This window comes from Mustela nigripes, chromosome 6, assembly GCF_022355385.1.
Source record: "Mustela nigripes isolate SB6536 chromosome 6, MUSNIG.SB6536, whole genome shotgun sequence".
In the NCBI taxonomy this organism is placed as follows: domain Eukaryota; kingdom Metazoa; phylum Chordata; class Mammalia; order Carnivora; family Mustelidae; genus Mustela; species Mustela nigripes.
Genome location: NC_081562.1, coordinates 118,199,048 through 118,218,230, shown reverse-complemented (window position 1 = coordinate 118,218,230; position 19,183 = coordinate 118,199,048). Strand labels below are relative to the sequence as shown.

General features: G+C 37.8%; 1 protein-coding gene and 1 pseudogene across 1 annotated transcript in view; one reads left to right on the top strand and one right to left on the bottom strand.

Annotated features, from left to right (window-relative positions):
• The window catches only part of USP6NL (USP6 N-terminal like), a 148,340-nt gene that overhangs the window by 46,958 nt on the left and 82,199 nt on the right, over positions 1 to 19,183 (top strand). The window lies entirely within an intron of this gene.
• On the bottom strand, positions 18,630 to 18,730 carry LOC132021024 (U6 spliceosomal RNA; annotated as a pseudogene).

Here is a 19,183-nt window from a genome sequence, read left to right as displayed (position 1 = left end):
CCTGGATAACTTAGTTCTAGATTCCCTAGACATTAGGAAAGAAATCAACATCTTCTCTTGTTTTAGCCTTGTGATTGTAAGTTTTGTGATATACCCAGATGAATTTAATACCGATTAATAAAATGAGGGTTCCTGGAATCAGTATAAGTATATATTCACATCACTTACTAAGAATCACTACTCAATCTTTTATTTAGTTGTGACATACAAAACAAGTGTCATGCACCTGAGTGCATAATCGTTTTTTTTTTTTTTAAGATTTTATTTATCTATTTGACAGAGAGAGATCACAAGTAGGCAGAGAGGCAGGCAGAGAGAGAGAGAGAGAGAGAGAGAGAGAGGGAAGCAGGCTCCCTGTTGAGCAGAGAGCCCGATGCGGAACTCGATCCCAGGACCCTGAGATCATGACTTGAGCCGAAGGCAGCGGCTCAACACACTGAGCCACCCAGGTGCCCCCCTGAGTGCATAATCTTACAGACAGGTCCTCTTAATATATCTGGTATACTTGCCCAAAGGCTATTACTTTAATTCCCTGAGAAAGGACCATGAAAATTCAGGTTAGTGAGAGGAATGTTCCTATAAGGAAAGACTTGACAAATTCTAGTGTTGTCATTTATTGCTATCGGCAAGTTACTTATACCTACCACACTATCCCAGTAGAACATTCAGGGGGATTATAGTGTACTCTCTTTCATTCAACAATACCATTCTATGGATAAAATATGGTTGTAGACTAATATGGTAGTGGGGGGAATGAAAAAAGCAAGGGGTGATTGAAACAAATATTCAGAAATTAGTGACACATTACATGTAGAGAGATCAAAGAAAAAATTTAAAGATGATGCTAAGCTCTAAGCTTTTGAACATAAAATCTGGCATAGTAATGCTATTGGTACAGAAATAGGCAAATTAGGGAGGGGTTCCTTGCAAGGAAATAAATGTTTCACTACTTGAAATAAAGAATATGTTCAATTTAAGAAATAATTCTTCCTCTTGGTACATATGAATTCTCTGTATAATGTGAGTTGCATCACGCCAACATAAAAGAGTTTTCTTTAACTTATTCTCACCCTGAAGGATCCTGCAGGACTTTACCTGCCCTCAGGTTGCAGCTGCTCTTTCACATATTCGAAAGCTGCTTCTATCCATAGACAGTATTTTATTTCATTTTCATAGACAGTATTCTAGAAACTAGTTTTAAAACCATTTACATTTGAATGTATGTGGTAGAACTATGATTCCATTGAAAACAGGAATTCACCATAAAGCAGCATTATGTCTGTGTTTTGACAAAGACTATAATTAGCATCTTAGGACTTATGGTAGTATCTGTTCAACATTTTTGAGGTATACACTTAAGAATGACTCACTATCTTGACTCACTTGTTTAAGTTCACTGTCATTCAAAAGCTCTTTCATTCTGCTTTTCTTTTTCTGGCTTTTCTTTTTTCCCCCCAATGAATAGAATTATTGTAGTAAGTCTCACATTGCTGAATATAACCTTTGTTTTTTCTTAATTGGTGCGTATATGCCACGCCTCTAGGCATATTCAAAGCTTTTACTTTTGATGGCTGGCATTTTGCTGTTCAGTCTTGGCAGGAAGTATAGCAGAATGACAGCTAGTAGTGTGTAAGAATAGTGAGACAAGTTCATTTGTTAATAAAATGAATGTATAAATACTATGTAATTTGTTAGTAAACATATACATCTTTTGTTTAGGAGTGTACTATAAATTTAGTTTTTACCCAATTTAGTTGTACTCAGTTAAAGCCTACTCCAGGAACTATCATCAGGCTTCATCATTGAGCTGGCCCGATTGTTTGAAAGAATATTTGCTCAAACAAAATTCTAGGCAAATAATCTGAATAGTTCTTAGAGTTTATGATAGGATCCAACCAATAACTTAAGACTCGGTGAGCAGACCTAAACAATCCATTGTAGAAATTCAGCGAGTTTTGCTACCCTGCATATAGACATTAACATTTGTTTACTTGCACAAGATTTTGAGACCTAGAGACCTGTTTGTGGTACCACTGCTTAATGGCTCTATAATCACCAACCAGTATTAATCTGTCCAACACGCAGTCTTTTCTACAATGGTACCTGTGTCACTAGAGTTGTGATTGGGATTAAATTAGAAAATTCTTGTTCCTTCATTTAGTCATTCGGGAAGTTTACTGAAGCTCAGTTATGTGTCAGGTACTGTGCTAAGCACTGGTTTAGAGTGGTAAATAAAATGGTATGGACTGCTGTGTGGGTTCCGTGGGGAAGACCGAAAACAAAAAGTAAACAAAGAAAATAATTACAACTTGTATTTTCTATGAAGAAGGTATCAAGGTGCCATGAAAGAGATCAGCTGAGGAGGAACTCCCTGAAGTGGTAGCTCTTAGGTTGACATGGGGGCGTGGTAGCTGTGAGCCATGTAAAGAAGAGAGAGAATTGCATACAGACGGAATAGAAGAATGTGGGATGGCCCTGCGGCAACATGAAGAAGGGGGTGCTGTGCTGGTAAGAACTAGAGTAAGGCCTGTGTGGTGGGAGTTCTTGTTTGGAGACAGTGGGAAGTGGGATAGACAGCTGTTCGTGATCCGTGCAGTGCCTCGCCATGGCCCCTGATGGGAGTTAGTTGCTATCCGTGTTACAGTGACAATCATTTCTTTATTTAGAGGTCACTTAAAAACTTAAAGGAAGCAAATAGCTTCCAAAGCAGATTCAGCAAAGTCAACGCTTTGAAACTTGTGTTTGTGTGTAGAGACCATTAGTCTTAGTCCCTCACTTGGGGCCTGTTGATTATTTCTTACGTTGTTCACTTAAGTTTGGTTATTTGATTTTGTTACAGCCTAGAAGTGGCAAATTGGGTGTCAATTTAGAAATTCTCCACAAACAGCAAGACATTGCAGTAATAAAAATAAAACTCAAAGTGAAAAGTGATTGTTAAAAATGTGAGGTTATGGGGGCACCTGGGTGGCTCAGTGGGTTAAGCCTCTGCCTTCTGCTCAGGTCATGATCTCGGGGTCCTGGGATCGAGCCCTTCATCGGGCTCTCTGCTGGGGGGGAGCCTGCTTCCTCCTCTCTCTCTCTGCCTGCCTCTTTGCCTGCTTGTGATCTCTGTCAAATAAATAACATCTTAAAAAAAAAAAAAGTAGGTTACGAAACCTTTTAAAAATTTTATTGAGGTGCAGTTTGCAGACAATGAAATTCCTCTGTTTATAGCATGGAGCTTTGATGAATTTTGGTAATTTTATGAAGTCAGGGCACCACCACCACATCTCAATATAGAAAAGTTCCATCAAGAATCCTGAAAGTTCTTGTTTTCTTCCGTCTCTTTGCCCTACCACCAGCCTCACTCAGACAGCCCCTAATGTGTTTTCTGTCGCTATAATTTTGTGTTTTCTAGGCTTGGATATGAGTGGAATTATATATTATGAGGCTTTTGTGTTTTATTTATGTTGCTGCATGTATTAGTAAATTTGTTCCTTTGTTTTGTTGGGTAGTGTTCCAAGTACAGATTAATCGTAATTTATCTATTTGACAGTTTATGTACATTTGGGTTAGTTTCTTGCCTATTATGAATAAGGTATTCACATAAAATTCTTTATGAACATGTTTTCATTTTGGGCACCCAGTGTAGTAAGATCTTCTCCTGTATCATCTTCTAGAAGTTTGATAGTTTTTGCTCATACATGTAAATCTCTTGTTAGAGTAGGGCGTTAGTTTCTAACAGGATACCCGGAGGCCAGCATGGAGGAGGTCTTGGCCAGCTATAGGGAAAGCCTGTCCTGGCAGCATTCCACAAAAAGCCAGGTCGATCCAGGCAGGCCCAAGGTGGTGGTTCCCACATGACAGGAAACGCCTGACCATATAAGGAAGAAACGGCAAGAAACCCTGCTTCCAAGAAATCCCCATCCCAATTAATGAATGTTCTGATCCCTAGTTAACAACTGTCAGTAAAAGACAGAAACCCCCAGGGCGTGCGGCTCCCTCTCTTGAACTTACCCACTCTCACATCTCTAGACGTTATACTTCTCTCTTTAAGCAACTTTCCTGCTTGTGTCACTCGTCCACTGTTGCATGTCTGTCCTTGAATTCTTTCTTGTAACAAGACCAGGAACATTTGGTGACTCCTTTGAGATGGGCCAGCTCAAGGCCGCAGGGCCCAGGGTCTCCTCATTTCATCTGACAAATACTGAATTTTTTCAAGTTAATTTTTGTGTACTGTGTGAGGTTAAGAGCCAAAGTTTGTTTTTTTCCTCTACAGATATCTAGTTATTCCAGCATCATTTATTGAAAAGATATTTTCTCCATGAATTATTATGAAACCTTGAAACTATGAGATCTTGTTATCATCTGTAACCATTTCTTTCAACAAGAATTTGAGCCTGACAATAGAGCTTATCAAATAGAAATAAATCCATCTCGTAATCTTACTGATAAGTGTATATTTTAGGAGGCTGTGCGAATAATGAAAGGAACTGCTTTTCAGGGCTAATTCAAGTTAATAAGAAAGTGCTTGTTGGTGAGGTTTCAGTGCTGATAACTTCTGAGAATTTGTAAAATGCTAAGGAATGAAATTCTGTGCCAAGTTAGTGATATATGATTATCTTTAGAGAAGTGAATTAGAAAAATGGAAGAGTAAAGGTGGTCTTCCATATATTCGCAGACTTTAGAAGGAGACCTCGACCAATTAAAAAAACAAAAAAGGAAAAAAAAAATCTGCAGCGGTTACCGATTCTAAGAAGAAAGAAATGATAAAGGAATTTACACTGAATAAGTAAAAATACACATAAAAGCTGTTGAAGGTACAGTATTGTAACCTATACTGAATGAACGAGAGTAGTAAGTGCTTTAAAAAAATAATGTAAGGAAGAATCAAGAGCAAGTGAGTTGATATCTGTGAACATTTTGGGGTATGAGAAAAACAAATGAAAAAGCATACTTTGATTCCTGGAAATCTGTACTGACCACCCAGGCCTGCTATTCAGAGCAGGTCATGTAATGTAAACATGAGAGAGAGAATATGTCTCAGACTCTTTTTCTTCCATCTGCTTGTTTTGGTTGTTGCCTTTGTTTGTTTGTTAAAGCAGAAACTTTCTTGTAGGTTGTTCGATTTGTTGAAGTATACTTATTTCAGTAGTGTCTTAAGGATCCTCTGAGTTTTTGTGGTGTCAGTTGTAAGTTCTCCTTTTTTGTTTTTTATTTTGTTCGTTAGAGCCCTCTCTTTTTTCTCAGTTAGTCTAGCTAAACATTTGTTAATTTTGTCTGTCCTTTCTTTTTTCTTTTTTCTTTTTTTTTTAAGATTTTATTAATTTATTTGACAGAGAGAGGTCACAAGTAGGCAGCGAGGCAGGCAGAGAGGGAGGAAGGGAAGCAGGTTCCGGCCTTGATCCCAGGACTCTTGGATCATGACCTGAGCCAGAGGCAGAGGCTTTAACCCCCGAGCCACCCAGGAGCCCTCGTTTGTTTTTTCCAAGAACCAACTTTTAGTTTCATTAATTTCTTCCTTCTTTTCTTAATTTCTGTTTTGTTTATTTCTGCTTCAATCCTTACTTTATTACTTTTACCGACTTTGCCCCCCCCCCTTCTTTTTTCTCCCTAGCTCCTTTAGGTGTTAAGTTAGATTGGTTATATCAGATCTTTCTTGTCACTTGAGGTAGGCCTGTATTGTTACAGTATACCCTCTTAGAACCATTTTTGCTGCATTCCAAAGATCTTGATATATTGTATTTCTATTTTAATTTGTCTCAAGTTAATAAGAAAGTGCTTGTTGGTGAGGTTCAAGTGCTGATAGGTGTATTTTGTATTTCTTTGATGATCCATTTGTTCACAGCGTGTTTAATTTTCACATTTTTTGTGTGTTTTTTCCAGTTTTCTTTTTATAGTTGATTTCTAGTTTTTATCCTATTGCAGTTGGAGAAGATGCTTGATATGATTTCAGTCTCCTTGAATTTACTGAGACTTGTTTTGTAGCCTAGCATGTGGTCTGTTTTGGAGAATTTTACATGGGCACTTGAAAAGGCTGTCTATTCTCTTGGCTTTGGGATATGGTGTTCTGTATATGTCTACTAAGTCCGTCTGGTCTAATGTGTCATTTAAGGCTGATGTTTCTTTTTAATTTTTTGTTTGGATCTATCCATTAATATAAATGAGGTGTTAAAGTATGCTACATTGTCAGATGTCAATTTTTCCTTTTAGGCCTGTTGATATTTGGTTAATGTATCTCGGTTGTGTGCAGGTATGTTGCGTGCATATGTACTGATAAATGTTATGTCTTCTTGTTGGATTGATTACTTTATCATTATGTAATGGCCTTCTGTATCTACTGTTACAGTCTTTGTTTTAAAGTTTGTTTTGTCTGCTCTGGGTATAGCTACTCCTGTAATCCCTGTCCTTTTCTTTTCATTTCCATTTTCATGGAGTATCTTTCTCTATCCCTTCACTTTCAGTCTGTGTGTGTCTTTCTGATGTGAGTCTCTTGCAGGCAGCGTATAGGTGCGTCTTGTTTTCTAATCCATTCAACTACTCCTTGTCTTTTGATTGAATAGTTTAGTCCATTTACATTTAAAATAATTATTGATAGAGATGTACTTATGGCCATTTTATTTGTTGTTTTCTGGCTGATTTCATAGCTCCTCTCTGTTCTTTTCTCTTTCTATCACCTCGGTGGTTTGATGGCTTTCTTTAGTTTGATGTTAGATTTCTTTGTTATTTTCTTTTGTGTGTTTGCTCTAAGTTTTTGGGTTGTGGTTACTGTGAGGTTTGTATATAAGTATATATAAGTATATAAGTATATATAATCTGGTTAGTTGATAACAACTTAATTTGATAACAACTTAATTTAGTTGATAACAACTTAAATTTTAGTACATTCCAAAACTATACTTTTTTCTCAGTGCCTCCCACATTTTATATTTTTGGTCATGTTTTAGATCTTTTTATGTGCCTCATCTAATTACTATAATTTTATTTATTTTTACTCCTATTGTCTTTTAACCTTCATACTTGCTTTATATACTTTGTATACCTTTACTGTATATTTACCTATATTCTAGTAAGATTTTACTTTTGGATGTTTTCTTCAGTAGTGCCATTTCTTTTTGGTTTAGGGACTTACTTCCCTTTAACATTTCTTATAAGGCCAGTTTGATGGTGATGAACTTTTTAAGCTTTTGTTTATCTGGAAAATGCTTACTTCATTTCTGAATGATAATGTTGTCAGGTAGAGAATTCTTGTTTGGAAGTTTTTCCATTTTAGCATTTTGAATATGTCTTGCCACTCTCTTTTGGCCTCCAGAGTTTCTACTAAAAAATCTGCGCTAGCATTATGGGATTTCCCTTGTGTGTAATTAAGATTTTCTCTTTATCTTTTTATCACTTTAATTATAACGTATCTTAATATGGATCACTTTGGGTTCATCGTTTTCGGGAACTGTCTGGGCTTCCTGGACCTGTACATTTATTTCATTTTTCAGATGAGGAAGTTTTCAGCTGTTATTTCTTCAAATAAGTTTTCTGGCCCCTTCTCTTGCTCCTTTCCTTCTGGGACCCTTATATTGTGATGGTTATTCTCCTTGATGCTAACCCAAAGATCCCTTAAGTTTTCTTTGTTTTTTAAAAGTTGTTTTCTTCTTGCTGCTCTGTCTGGGTGAGTTCTATTGCTTTGTTTTATAGTTCACTGACTCAGTCATTGACCCACCCACTTTGCTGTTGAACGCCTTTTGTATTTTTCAGTTCAGTTATTCTTTAGCTCTATAACTACTGTTTCTGTCGCGGCCAGCGCGACAAATAGACCAGGAACGTGAGGGTAAGAGGATGAAGAAAAGAACTCGAGAAGCAAAGAAATCGGGGCAGGAGGAGCACTGAGGAGGGTGTCCAACAGTGCTATGTTTATTCAAAGCCCTAAGGCCATATATATAGTGATAATAGGAGAAGCAATACACCTGTGTCTAGTTGAACAACCCCGAGTTCCCATAATAAGTTTCACATTTAACTCTAAGCAGACCTCCTGACGTCAAGCAGCTGATGCCAGTACAATTGTTCTGTATTGATACAGCAAACCTGAAAGTAATTTATGGGCCGTACTAGGGCAGCAAGGACCAGCAACGAACTTTTGACCCCAACCGGATTGTTCTCATTTGTTTAGCAATAATGTGGGAAGTCAGGTAGGCGAGCGCACAACACACAGCACAGACCCTTTCTCAGTGCTACTCAACTTTTCCCGTCCTAAACCTTTTGTTAGGTTATTCGAGCTTTAAAGGAAGCACAAGTCAGGGCCTGGTTGGGTCCTCGTCTCAAGCCTTATTGCGGCCTCCCACATGTTTCAAACTGACTTATATTTTCTGTCTCTTTGTTAAGGATGTCACTGTCTTCATTCGTCCCTGAGTACAGTAAGCATCTTTATGACCATTACTCTGAACTCTTTATTAGGTAGTTTGATTTTTTTTCTCCATTTCATTAAAGTCTTTGCCTGATTTTTTTTTTCTTGTCCTTTCTTTGGAGCACATTCCTTTATCTGTTCATTTTGCCTCTTTGTGTTTGTTTTTAATGTATTAGATAAATCAACTCCCTTTCCCAGTCTTTTTTTTAAAAGATTTTCTTTATTTATTTGACAGAGATCACCAGTAGGTAGAGAGGCAGACAGAGAGAGAGAGAGAGAGAAGCAGACTCTCCACTGAGCAGAGAGCCAGTGCGGGGCTCGATCCCAGGACCCCAAGATCATGACCTGAGCCGAAGACAGAGACCTAACCCACTGAGCCACCCAGGCTCCCCATCCCTTTCCCAATCTCGAAGGAGTGGCATTGTGTGGGAGATTTCCTGTGGAGCCCAGTGGTGCAATCCCGTCTCACCAGCACATCTTGACACCCAAGGGGTGTTCCCTGCGTGGGCTGCAGGCACTCATCTCATGTGGCATAGGTTTGGGAGGAAAACTGGTGTCTGGCCCAGCTGTGACTTGCTGGCTGTGCTGTGCGAATGAGTGGGCTTTCAGTTGGGCGCCCCTCTGGGTCTAACAGGTTAGGGAGGTAGTTCCAAAAGGAGCCTACCGGTGCTGAGTTTAGCAAGGTAGGATGAGGTGGTAAAAATGGCCCCACCCTGGAGAAAAAGAGTTTCCATCCCCAGAGAAACCCTCAGTGGTTTCCTGCCTATATGGCAGATGTTTTTAATAAGTGGGTCTCCACATAAAATCTAAGTACTTTTCAGACTGGTGGTGTTTGCACTGGGTCCTGAGTGAAGTCTGTGTGACGTTCCTTATGGTGGGTTCTCCATTCCCTACAGTTTAATGACTTTCCTGGATGTAATCCCTATTGGTTTTCAAAGCCCAGTGTTTAGGAGGGTCTTCTGGGATTCAGGGTCTAAGTGATGGCTGATTGATAAAGAGCACAAACCCCTCATTGTGAGCGAGAAGTTCTTTGTTCTCAGGATCCCTCCTGATGGTGCCTGGGGTGTGCTTTTGCCTCTTTCTTTCTTCCGTTTCCCCTTCCTTCCTTCTCTTCCTTCTTTCTCTTTTCTCCCTTCCTCTCCCTTTCTCCCCTTCCTCTCTTCCCTCCTCCCTTTGCTCCTCCTCTCCCTTCCCACTTTCCTCTCTTTTCTCTCTGCGGCTGTCTTTGCCTTTCCTATCCTGGATGCTGTCCTCTGTTGTGGAGACTCTGTTCATTTGCTCTTCTGGTTTTTCTCAGAGCAAATTATCCTATCTGTAGTTGTGTATTTGTTGTATCCATAGGAGGAAGTGAGTTCAGGATCTTACTAGGCTGCTGTCCGGATCCCAACCCACCAAGAGATGGGTTTAATGTGGTGTTAGAAACATACTGATAAAGGCTTCTGCAGTGCCGCCACAGACTACTAGAAGTGATAGGTCTTGTAAGGATTTTACATTTGATTGATGAATCATATTTAAATTAATTTATTCTGTCAGAGTCAAGATCTCTGTAATATGTCCTAGGATTTTAACTTATTTTCAGTGGCCAGGGAGAAAATTTCACTGTCATCAGTGGGTTTGTGAAGGAAGAGATAGAGTATAGTGTTGATAGAGATCGCTAAAGTAAGGTTATAAAATTGAGATTTGCCAAGATCTTTTCAGGCTAGAATAATAGACCAGAGTGAAAACAAGATTAAAAATGATAAAATGTCATGTTCTACACTGTGACTGAGATAGCCCCCAAGGGAGGACTGGGATATTTCAATTAAACATATGCCAAATGCGAGCTCAATAAATTGACTACCAGCCGGGAAAGAAAAGTGAATTTAGGTGCAGATCAAGAAAGGTGATAGAGCTGTTGTTTTCCCAACATTAGACCTGTTCAAGGATTTTATGTTGAATTTGGGTGTCACATTTTAAAGGGGACTTTAATAAAATGTCATGGTTGAAAAGTGTGACTATCATAGTGATTTATATTTATAGTGGAAAAGCCTAATTTTGTTTAGAGCTGAAAGGATAACATTTCTAATAATAATTTGAACATTTTGAGATGGAATGGGCTGACTTGTGAGTTGGGGAAATTTTCATCTCTGGAGGCATTAATGGAGAAATTCTGTGACAGCTTATTAAGAGTGTCATCCAGCAGATATTAACATTTGTTGAAAGCTGAACTAGATACACTTGAAGGTCCTTTACAATTCCTTGAACTTTTTTTTTTTAACTTAAATTTTTGCTTTGATACCTCCACAGTCATTTTTCACCAGTCTTGTCCTTAAAACTTTATTAATAATAAATACCCCTTCTTACATGACACCAAAAGTTATAAAATACTTTATGAGCCCGGTTAAATGTGATGTTCACAAGAATTCTACAAGTTGGGCAGGAGATGTTTTAACGGTTTTTAAGCAGCTGTACCTTAATGATTGAGAGTGTGGCTTCTGGATCCCAGACCATTTGGGCTCTGCCACCTGCCATGAGACCTTCAGAAACATGTGTCTCTCTTTCCTCATCTGGAGTGTGGCGATATATTATTTTCTCAGTATGGTGTCTATACCATAGGTTTGTTTGCGTTGATGATCACATGCTTGAGAATATATGCCTAGAACATGATATGCTTAGACTAGTATCTGACACATAGCAGACGTTTAGTTAATGTTAGCTAGTGCTCTTATTGTCATAATTTCTCCTCTACAGGTGAAAACACTGATGCTCATGCAGTGTGTAACTTGCCCAAGTTTCTATCAGTAATGAGTGGTTGATCAGTTATTACTTATTCTATTGAATGGAACAGAACCAAAATCAGATGGGAGCTATAGTGCTGGTATATGGACTAATTTTGTATTAATTTGTGTAAGGGTATTAATTTCATTTTGATTTGTTATATGTATTCATCAGACTCTTGTGAAACTATTATTACAGATTTGGGGGAAAGCTTTGTTTTGCATAGGTTTATATATATACACACACATTCCAGGCATAATTAAGTAGGAAAATACTTTCTAAAGCATGTTGTAAATAAAGATAACCATACTTTCCAAAAGATTTATGGTGCTTGATAGCATGAAAAAGGAAGTAGGCAGATAACTTTGGTTTGTGTTGGCATTCCAGTATACTTGCCAGGCAATTTGAGCTTCTGATTGCTAGATTTATCATTAGGTCTTTAGAGAGATATAAGTCAATCTGAAGGCATCTCCTAGAAGTCCAAATTGGCTCTCATTTATAGTGTTGAAATGAACAAAAACGATCTCACTAAAATTCTGTTCTATCTTTAGATAATCCCCTTTAATAATTCATTCATTAGATGCTCTCTGGTTTTCTAGTCGTGTTAGAAATAGTTTGCATGGTATAGTAACATACTTGTCCCCAGCAGATTGTGTGATGTGCTTTAAGAAAGATTGTTACTTTTGTCTTTTTCTCCTTGCTGGTAAGGTCCTGTGGGCAACACATCCCTTAAGGTAATGATTGTTTTATTCATTTACAAGGTTGTGAACATCTTGAGGGCAGATAGGGGGTCTTAATAGTCTATGTTTCTCAGTACTTGCAAAGAGCCTTTGTCCACACTGAGTTTGTGAAATTGTCAAAGCATTGGTGGTTTTATTGGAAGCCAAGGGACTCATTAGATTGGCTGTATTAAAAATGGTCATTTAGAGTAACTTACCATTCACAATGACTGTAATGTAATGACTGTCCGCGAGTTTATTAAAGTTATGCTCTTGAAAAGAACGGCTGTTGGCAAAACTGCTTTTGACAAGATCAGTGTCATATGAAAAAAAGTTTAAGGGATAAAAAAAAAAAAACCTTTAAAAGGCTTTAAAGGCATTTCAAGAATGCTATAAATGAAAGTTCTAGGAGACATGGATTTCAAAAATAACCTAGATGTGTCAGCAATAAAAATCCCATTGAATAAGTAAGTGAATTGGTTAGGAAAGTTGTAGTGTGATCTGCTAAAGCAGGTTTTCCTGTAAATCTTGTTATTTGGTTGTACTTTTTTTTTTTTTTTTTTAAAGTAAGCTCTGTGCCTTAACATGGGGTTCGAACTCACGACCCAAGATCAAAACTTGTGTTGTACTTACTGAGGCAGCCAGAGGCCCCCAGGCTTATGTATTTATTTTTAAGGTGTTTGATCTAGCCCGTGATAGCCTAAAATTTAATGACTTCAGCATTTGTTTTATCCTTTTTGTAGTTTTTGCCGTTCTCAGTAAAATATTGATTGTTTGACAAATCATCGTGTTGGATAAAGACCTGTTTCCCAGGGCCTGGTTTTCTATTCATATATCAAGAAGGGGGGATATAGAGTCTTAATTTTCCTCTTTCTGCACCATTACAGCCCCTGTGCCTGGATGGCCTGCTAGAGTCTAAAGTACTAATGGGCTTTCTCATGGTTATGGGAAGGAGATAGTTATGCACTTGACATAGTTTTTCTCTCTTTGAATTTACATTCTTCCTTTCCTTCCTTTAGAACAGTGAGGAGAACTGGAAGATGAAGGCATTCTATCATAAAAGCTGACGTGGCCCTGTGCTTGGCCCTCCTCCTGTTTCAGGTCCCTGCAGGCTAGAAGAAGGGTTGGTAGAGAAGGGAACGTTTGCTTGTGTAGAGGGAGCTACACTGGAGTCATATGAAACCCTAACCTTTTCCTGAGGAGGGATTTTTCTCCGAACGTTAATTATGTTTACAATTGTTGATATATGTATTTTTTATATTTTGATAAGGTGGTATACGTACCTGATAAACAGCTCAAGGTGTATGCAAGATTAGCCACTGAAAAATAAGTGTCCTTTCCATTCACTCTGGGTTTTAATCTCCCCAGGACAACCACTGTTAGTTTTGTGTATTTTTGTGCATTCCTAACCCCCCAGCAGGGTGTTATATGCACTATTCTGAACCTTTGCCCTTTTTTTCTCCCTATTTCCAGTATATCTTGGAAATGAATCCAAATCAGTATGTAATTTTACATCATGATTTTTAATAGCTGAATTGAGGGACACTTAGGTTGTTTCCAGTCTTTTTTGATGGCTTGTGGAGTTGGTCATGCTTATTTTCTTGTAAAAGAGGAATTGGGGTGGTTGTTATAAATGTATTCTGTAACTTCAGATGGTATACTCAGTGAGTAGGAAGGAGACAGTGCTTTCTAAGAAATGTTTTCCTCAATGAGCAGGATGGCAGGTCTTCTATGTAGAATGTGTTTTTATAGTCAGTCTCCCTGGCGTGTGGTGATATTTCATGTGGGATTTGGTAGAACTCATCGGGTGTAGCATTCTCAAAGAAACTTTTTTCCCCTACTTTAATCGTGTCTTTGAGTTACTCTTTAACTGATATAATAAAAAATTCACGTAGAGTTTCATGTAACACGTGGCTATAGTTTTGGCCAGGTAATTGAGCGTGAGACATTGGGATGGGGATGAGATATATAGCTTAACAGTAAAGAAACCCAAGTTGGAATTTCAGGATATCCAGACAAGATGTCATCTGGAGCCCAGTGGTAGCCCTTTGCTCTTCTTTCATGGGTCAGTTGCATCTAAGATTATTGTCTTTTAAAAAATCCTGAGTACAGTGGTGCTGCTTTCTGTGGAAATCTACATTCTACCACTGCTATTTTTCTCAAGGAGAATAATGTATATGGTGGATTATGTTGGCATAATATTGAAGGAATATTTATTTGAATGTGCTTAGATTGGTTTTTGAATTGGCTTTTGGAACAGAATTTGCATCATTAAAATAGGTTTCCACTTGCCATTATCTCAGTCATTTAATTTTTAATGACTCAGGTTGTAATGAATGAATACCCAAGTAGTGATGATATGTTGGTAGTCTCAGAACTAGAGTTATTAAATTTTTACTATGTTTATTTTGCTTTCTTTAGGGCCTCAAACTAATTTCTGATCCTGAATTGTTACCTTTTGTTCTTTTCCTGCATACACTTAACTTTTGCCCCAGGGTATTGCCTTCTGTCCTGTTGTACTGGGTAGAATATAATTAAAGGAGAAATGATAAAAGTTAGGAGTCTCACCTTTTTTTTACCCCAGCAGTGGACATTGCAGTTGAAATAGACGAATAGATGAATCTCTGTATTTATGCATATCCCTAACCCCCAGCAGGTGTTACATGCGCTATTCTGTTTCCTTCTATGGACCCTACCTCTTTACTAACACATTGTGATTTTCTGTCCTTGTCCACATGGTTAAGTATCTACCATTCTTAGAAGGCGTTGCTCAAATGTTGCCTTGTAGTGAAAATCTTTTTCTGTCTTCCTTTTCTTTCCTGTTAATTTCTCTGTAGCATTTTTAAAAAGACCTCAATGAAGGGAGATTTATCACATTATTTACAGTGATTCTTTATGTGTTTGATCCCCTCAGGAGATTGTGATCTTTATGAAAAACGTTTTATCCATATTTATTTTCATAGTAACTTAGTGCAGTGGCAGTAGTTTTTGATTTAATGAATATCAGAAAATCTAATCTACCATTTTCCAGGGGAAAGCTGGTCTTTATATTCTTAATCTAATCTTCACTCACTTACATGACTTATTACTTGGTATTCCAAGTAGAATTTTAGGTGTTCATAGAGATAGGGGAGAATTATTTTGATGACTATAGATAACTTTCTTCAAAAAATGTTTTATAGATTTCCATCTAAAACCTCATTAGAGAACTGGGGAGCAAGTTTGTTTCCCAGGCAGCATACTGTTTTATTTATTTATTTATTTGTTTTCAAAGATTATTTATTTATTTATTTGACAGAGAGAAATTACAAGTACACTGAGAGGTAGGCAGAGAGAGAGAGAGAGAAGGAAGCAGGCTCCCTGCTGAGCAGAGAGCCCGATGCGGGACTCGATAACAGGACCCCGAGATCATGACCTGAGCCGAAGGCAGCGGCTTAACCCACTGAGCCACCCAGGCGCCCCAGCATACTGTTTCATTAAAAAGCTTAAAATGTATTTGGGGAATAAATGGTTTTTAATTTTTTGACTTATGGTATTAATGTGATCTGTCTTTATATTAAAAATACACTTTATAATAAAAGTAATATATACTTACTAATGACCATGCAGAAAAAAAATACACAAGGGTAAGAAGAAAATAAAATTGTCTGTAGTTCATCCTCTCAAAGGAATTCAGAGAGTTAAAATGATTGTTAGCATTATGATGCATGTCATTCTTGTTTTTAGTGTTTTAGTTTTATTTTTAAAGAATTTATTTTTAAGTAATCTCTTCACCCTACCAGGGGCTCAGACTCACAGCCCTGAGAACAAGAGTTGCATGTGACTTGTCTCTTTTCTGTTCATGTGCTTTTTTTGTTTTGTTTCCCATGGTAGTTGATTATTGTTTTATTGTTTGGTATTGAAGTAACTTTATTGTTTACATTGCATGACCTCTGTAGGTCACATCTCAGGAGTTTATGCTGTGTTACCATAGCAGATCAGAGGTACTTCAAAGTACTACCTGCTTTCTTTTTGAGGCCCCTAAATTTTGTGTTTTGCTTTGGTTTTATTTCACTCCCACCATGGGATTTGGTGTTTATAAAACGAGTGGAGAAAAACAAAGCTACTTTGGTAGGCACTAACTAGACATCTAGGCCCCCTCATCAGCTATGTGACCCGCTTTCATATACACAGTCCATGATTCAGATTCATGCCTAAGGAAAGTCACCAGTTGTTACATATGATGACCTTTAGGAGTGTTGAAACTGATGAAACATTAAAATCTTCAAATGTCAATGATGAAAGCTGGAGTGTCTTGTGCAATATTTATATACTACAAATTGCCAGTAGTAGTGTGTTGGAAATGTTGTATTTTAAAGTTTGGTATAATTTAAAATTAATGAATCTTTATACTGAAGAACCTATGTGTTATACTTAGGGGGCAAAAAGATGCAGTTAAAAGGGTTTAAAAAAAAATAAATACAAGACTGAATATTAAATAGAGGGTATAAATCAAAGACAACTAAAACCATTGACAGGAGACCCATGTTTCCCTGCTCGCTTCCCAGGGTCTGGTGAGTAGCAGCTGGTAAAGCATTAAAAAAATAAAAAAATAGGTTGGATTGTATCAATATTGAGCTGCTCCAGTGTAACATTTGGAAATTTTTGCTTGCTTGTTTGTAATAATCACAAACTAGGAAAATGCATTTTTTTTGTGTGTAAAACTCTGTGGCGCTTTTTGATATCTGTAAGGAAACTTTGAGGACGTGGTTATCTTAAAGTGCCCAGGAATAAGGAATTTGGGGAAGTCATTTTCAGATCTAGGAAGATTTTTCTTTTTATTGGGGGAGGATATTCATTTGCGGAAACACAGTCAGCACACGTAGGTTTGAGCACACTGACTCAGCCAAACCACTTCCTGGTTACCGTGCATTAGTTTCTTGGTAGCTTATACCTTATCAATTTACAGATATGCAGACATTCTCTTTCTCGCTTCACTTTTATGGCGTTATTGGCCAGGGGATAGGCTTTGTAGCCTTCCAGATAATGGGTTTGTATTGAGACTTTGACCCATAATGTAGCTTTAGACCAGTTGCTTAACCTCTCAAGTTTCATTTTCTCATCTGTAAAATATAAATGCTAATAGGCTGTTTGAGCATTCATTGAGCTATTGTATGTACCTAGCACAGTGCCTGCTGAGTTACAGAAGCTCAATAACATGAGCTGTTAATAAGCACATTCTTCTTCCTTCCCGAGCAGCCTTCAGTGTAGCTGCAGCTTCTGGCCAGTTTTCCCTTTAAAAAACACCTCCTTGGCTTCCTGTTGATTGGAGGGCATTTCCTTGGCCTCTTGGCCTGATTTAATGCTACTTTGAGGATCCCTTTTGACAGATTCTCTTGACAAACCTCTTGTACATTTGCTTGCCATTTCATTTATTCAGAGATTACGTGGAGCGATTAAGAGCACTCTGGGGCCTTATTGCATAGGCCCAATGCCACTGCAGAGCGGTGTGATCTTGCAAGTTAATTAACCCAACAATTTTCTTGTCTGTGAAATGAACAATAATGATACCTACCTCACAGTTTGGACGTGAGGTCATTACGTGAAATAACATACATAAGATGTTTAGATTGTGCAAAAGAAATGCTAGCTGTTATTATGAGCCAGACTCTTAGTTGGTATTTATTATATCTAGTCTCCTGATCAGTGACTTTCATATGTGTATAGCACATTTGATGTTTGTTCTGTAAAATAAATCTCACTTATATGAGGCAGGCCAACACAAATTTATTGGTACAGTAACAGTAACAATGGAGAGAATGCATGTTATATTAAACATACATACAAATGTGAGATGTGCATTTATGGTGTTCTTAGGGTTTATTACAGGAGGCAATGACTGTAATTCTATGTTATGGGAGTTATGTGGTGCTGTGCTTGAAGCTTAGGGCACTTGTGTAAAAAAATTATTTGAATGGATGGCAGCTTCAGTGTGATATGAACACTTAGATTTATTATTTCCCAAGTTGCTGGCTTTTGATAGCTTTTTTCCTTTTTTTTAAAGTAGTGTCCATGCCCAGCACGAGCCCAGTGCAGGGCTTGAACTCACAACCTTGAGATCAGGACCTAAACTGAGATTAAAAGTTGGATGCTTAACTGACTGAGCCACCTAGGCACTCTTCAATGGCCTTATATTCTGATTTGAACCTAAGAGCCATTCAGGAACCAAATACTACTTGAATAGTCATACTTTAAAAAAAATGTGTTAATCCAATTTTTTGTCTGTGCTACTTTGTTGTACTAGGTGATACTGAGTTCTTGTTTTTGTATGCCATTTTAGGCACAGTTTACTATTTGCTTATCATTTTTTTATTTAAAGAGTGGAAATTTTACCATCAGGTTGAAAATAGGGTTTGCCAGATTATCTGTGGAATTCGTTCTGTACTACTGCGGTGGGCATTCTGTGAATTCTCTTCCAGCCCCTTTGCCTTATGTGTGGTCTACAGGAATCTGCTATAATTGCTTTGTTTCTTGTTGGTATCCAAAGGACTGAATTCAACACGAACTTATAGTGAATATAACTGTACATGCTTTCAGTTCTGAATGAGCTGAAAGTTGTAGAAGTCAGGTAAATGAAGTAGATTCAACAGAATTCTTTCCATAGTCCTAGAAATTAATTGTGAGGGCATTTGAGTTAGTATCTACTAAATGCGTAACGTTTTTTAGCAGAGTTAAATTTAGTATCCATGTGGTGAGTGGTCACTCAACTATTTTTGCAGGTTTTTTTTGTTGTATTTGTGTGTTTTTTGGAATGCTTCATGTATTTGCATGTCATCCTTGTGTAGGGGCCAATCCTATGTATTGTTCCAGTTTTTAGAACATGTGCTGCTGAAGTGAGCACTGCATGTTTCTTGAACATTTCCTATTATCCTAAAACATACAGCTTACAATATAAGAGGTACAATTGCTTAGGATCACAAAGAATATTTCATAAAGGTGTTCTTGGACTCTGCATCATTAAAGTCCATTTTGCACAAATAGTAGACAGTTCAGTGTGGTCAGTTTAGAAGGCTGCTGGAAAGAAAACAACCATTAGAATCACAGATTTATTTCTAAGAAAAAAGATGTAAGGACCAGCGGAGGTGAGAAGAAGTATAAAAAGATCAACCATTTGTACTTCAGCAAAATAGCTTGGTGGTTAAAAACAGGGCTTTGATGTCAGATAGCCTTGACTTTTATGTCCTGTTCTGCTACTTGCGTCCGCTAGGGCCAGGGTGACATAACCTTTCCACACCTCAGGCTTCCCATGTGTAAACTGGGGATAGACCTACAACTACGAGAATAGCTTGTGTAT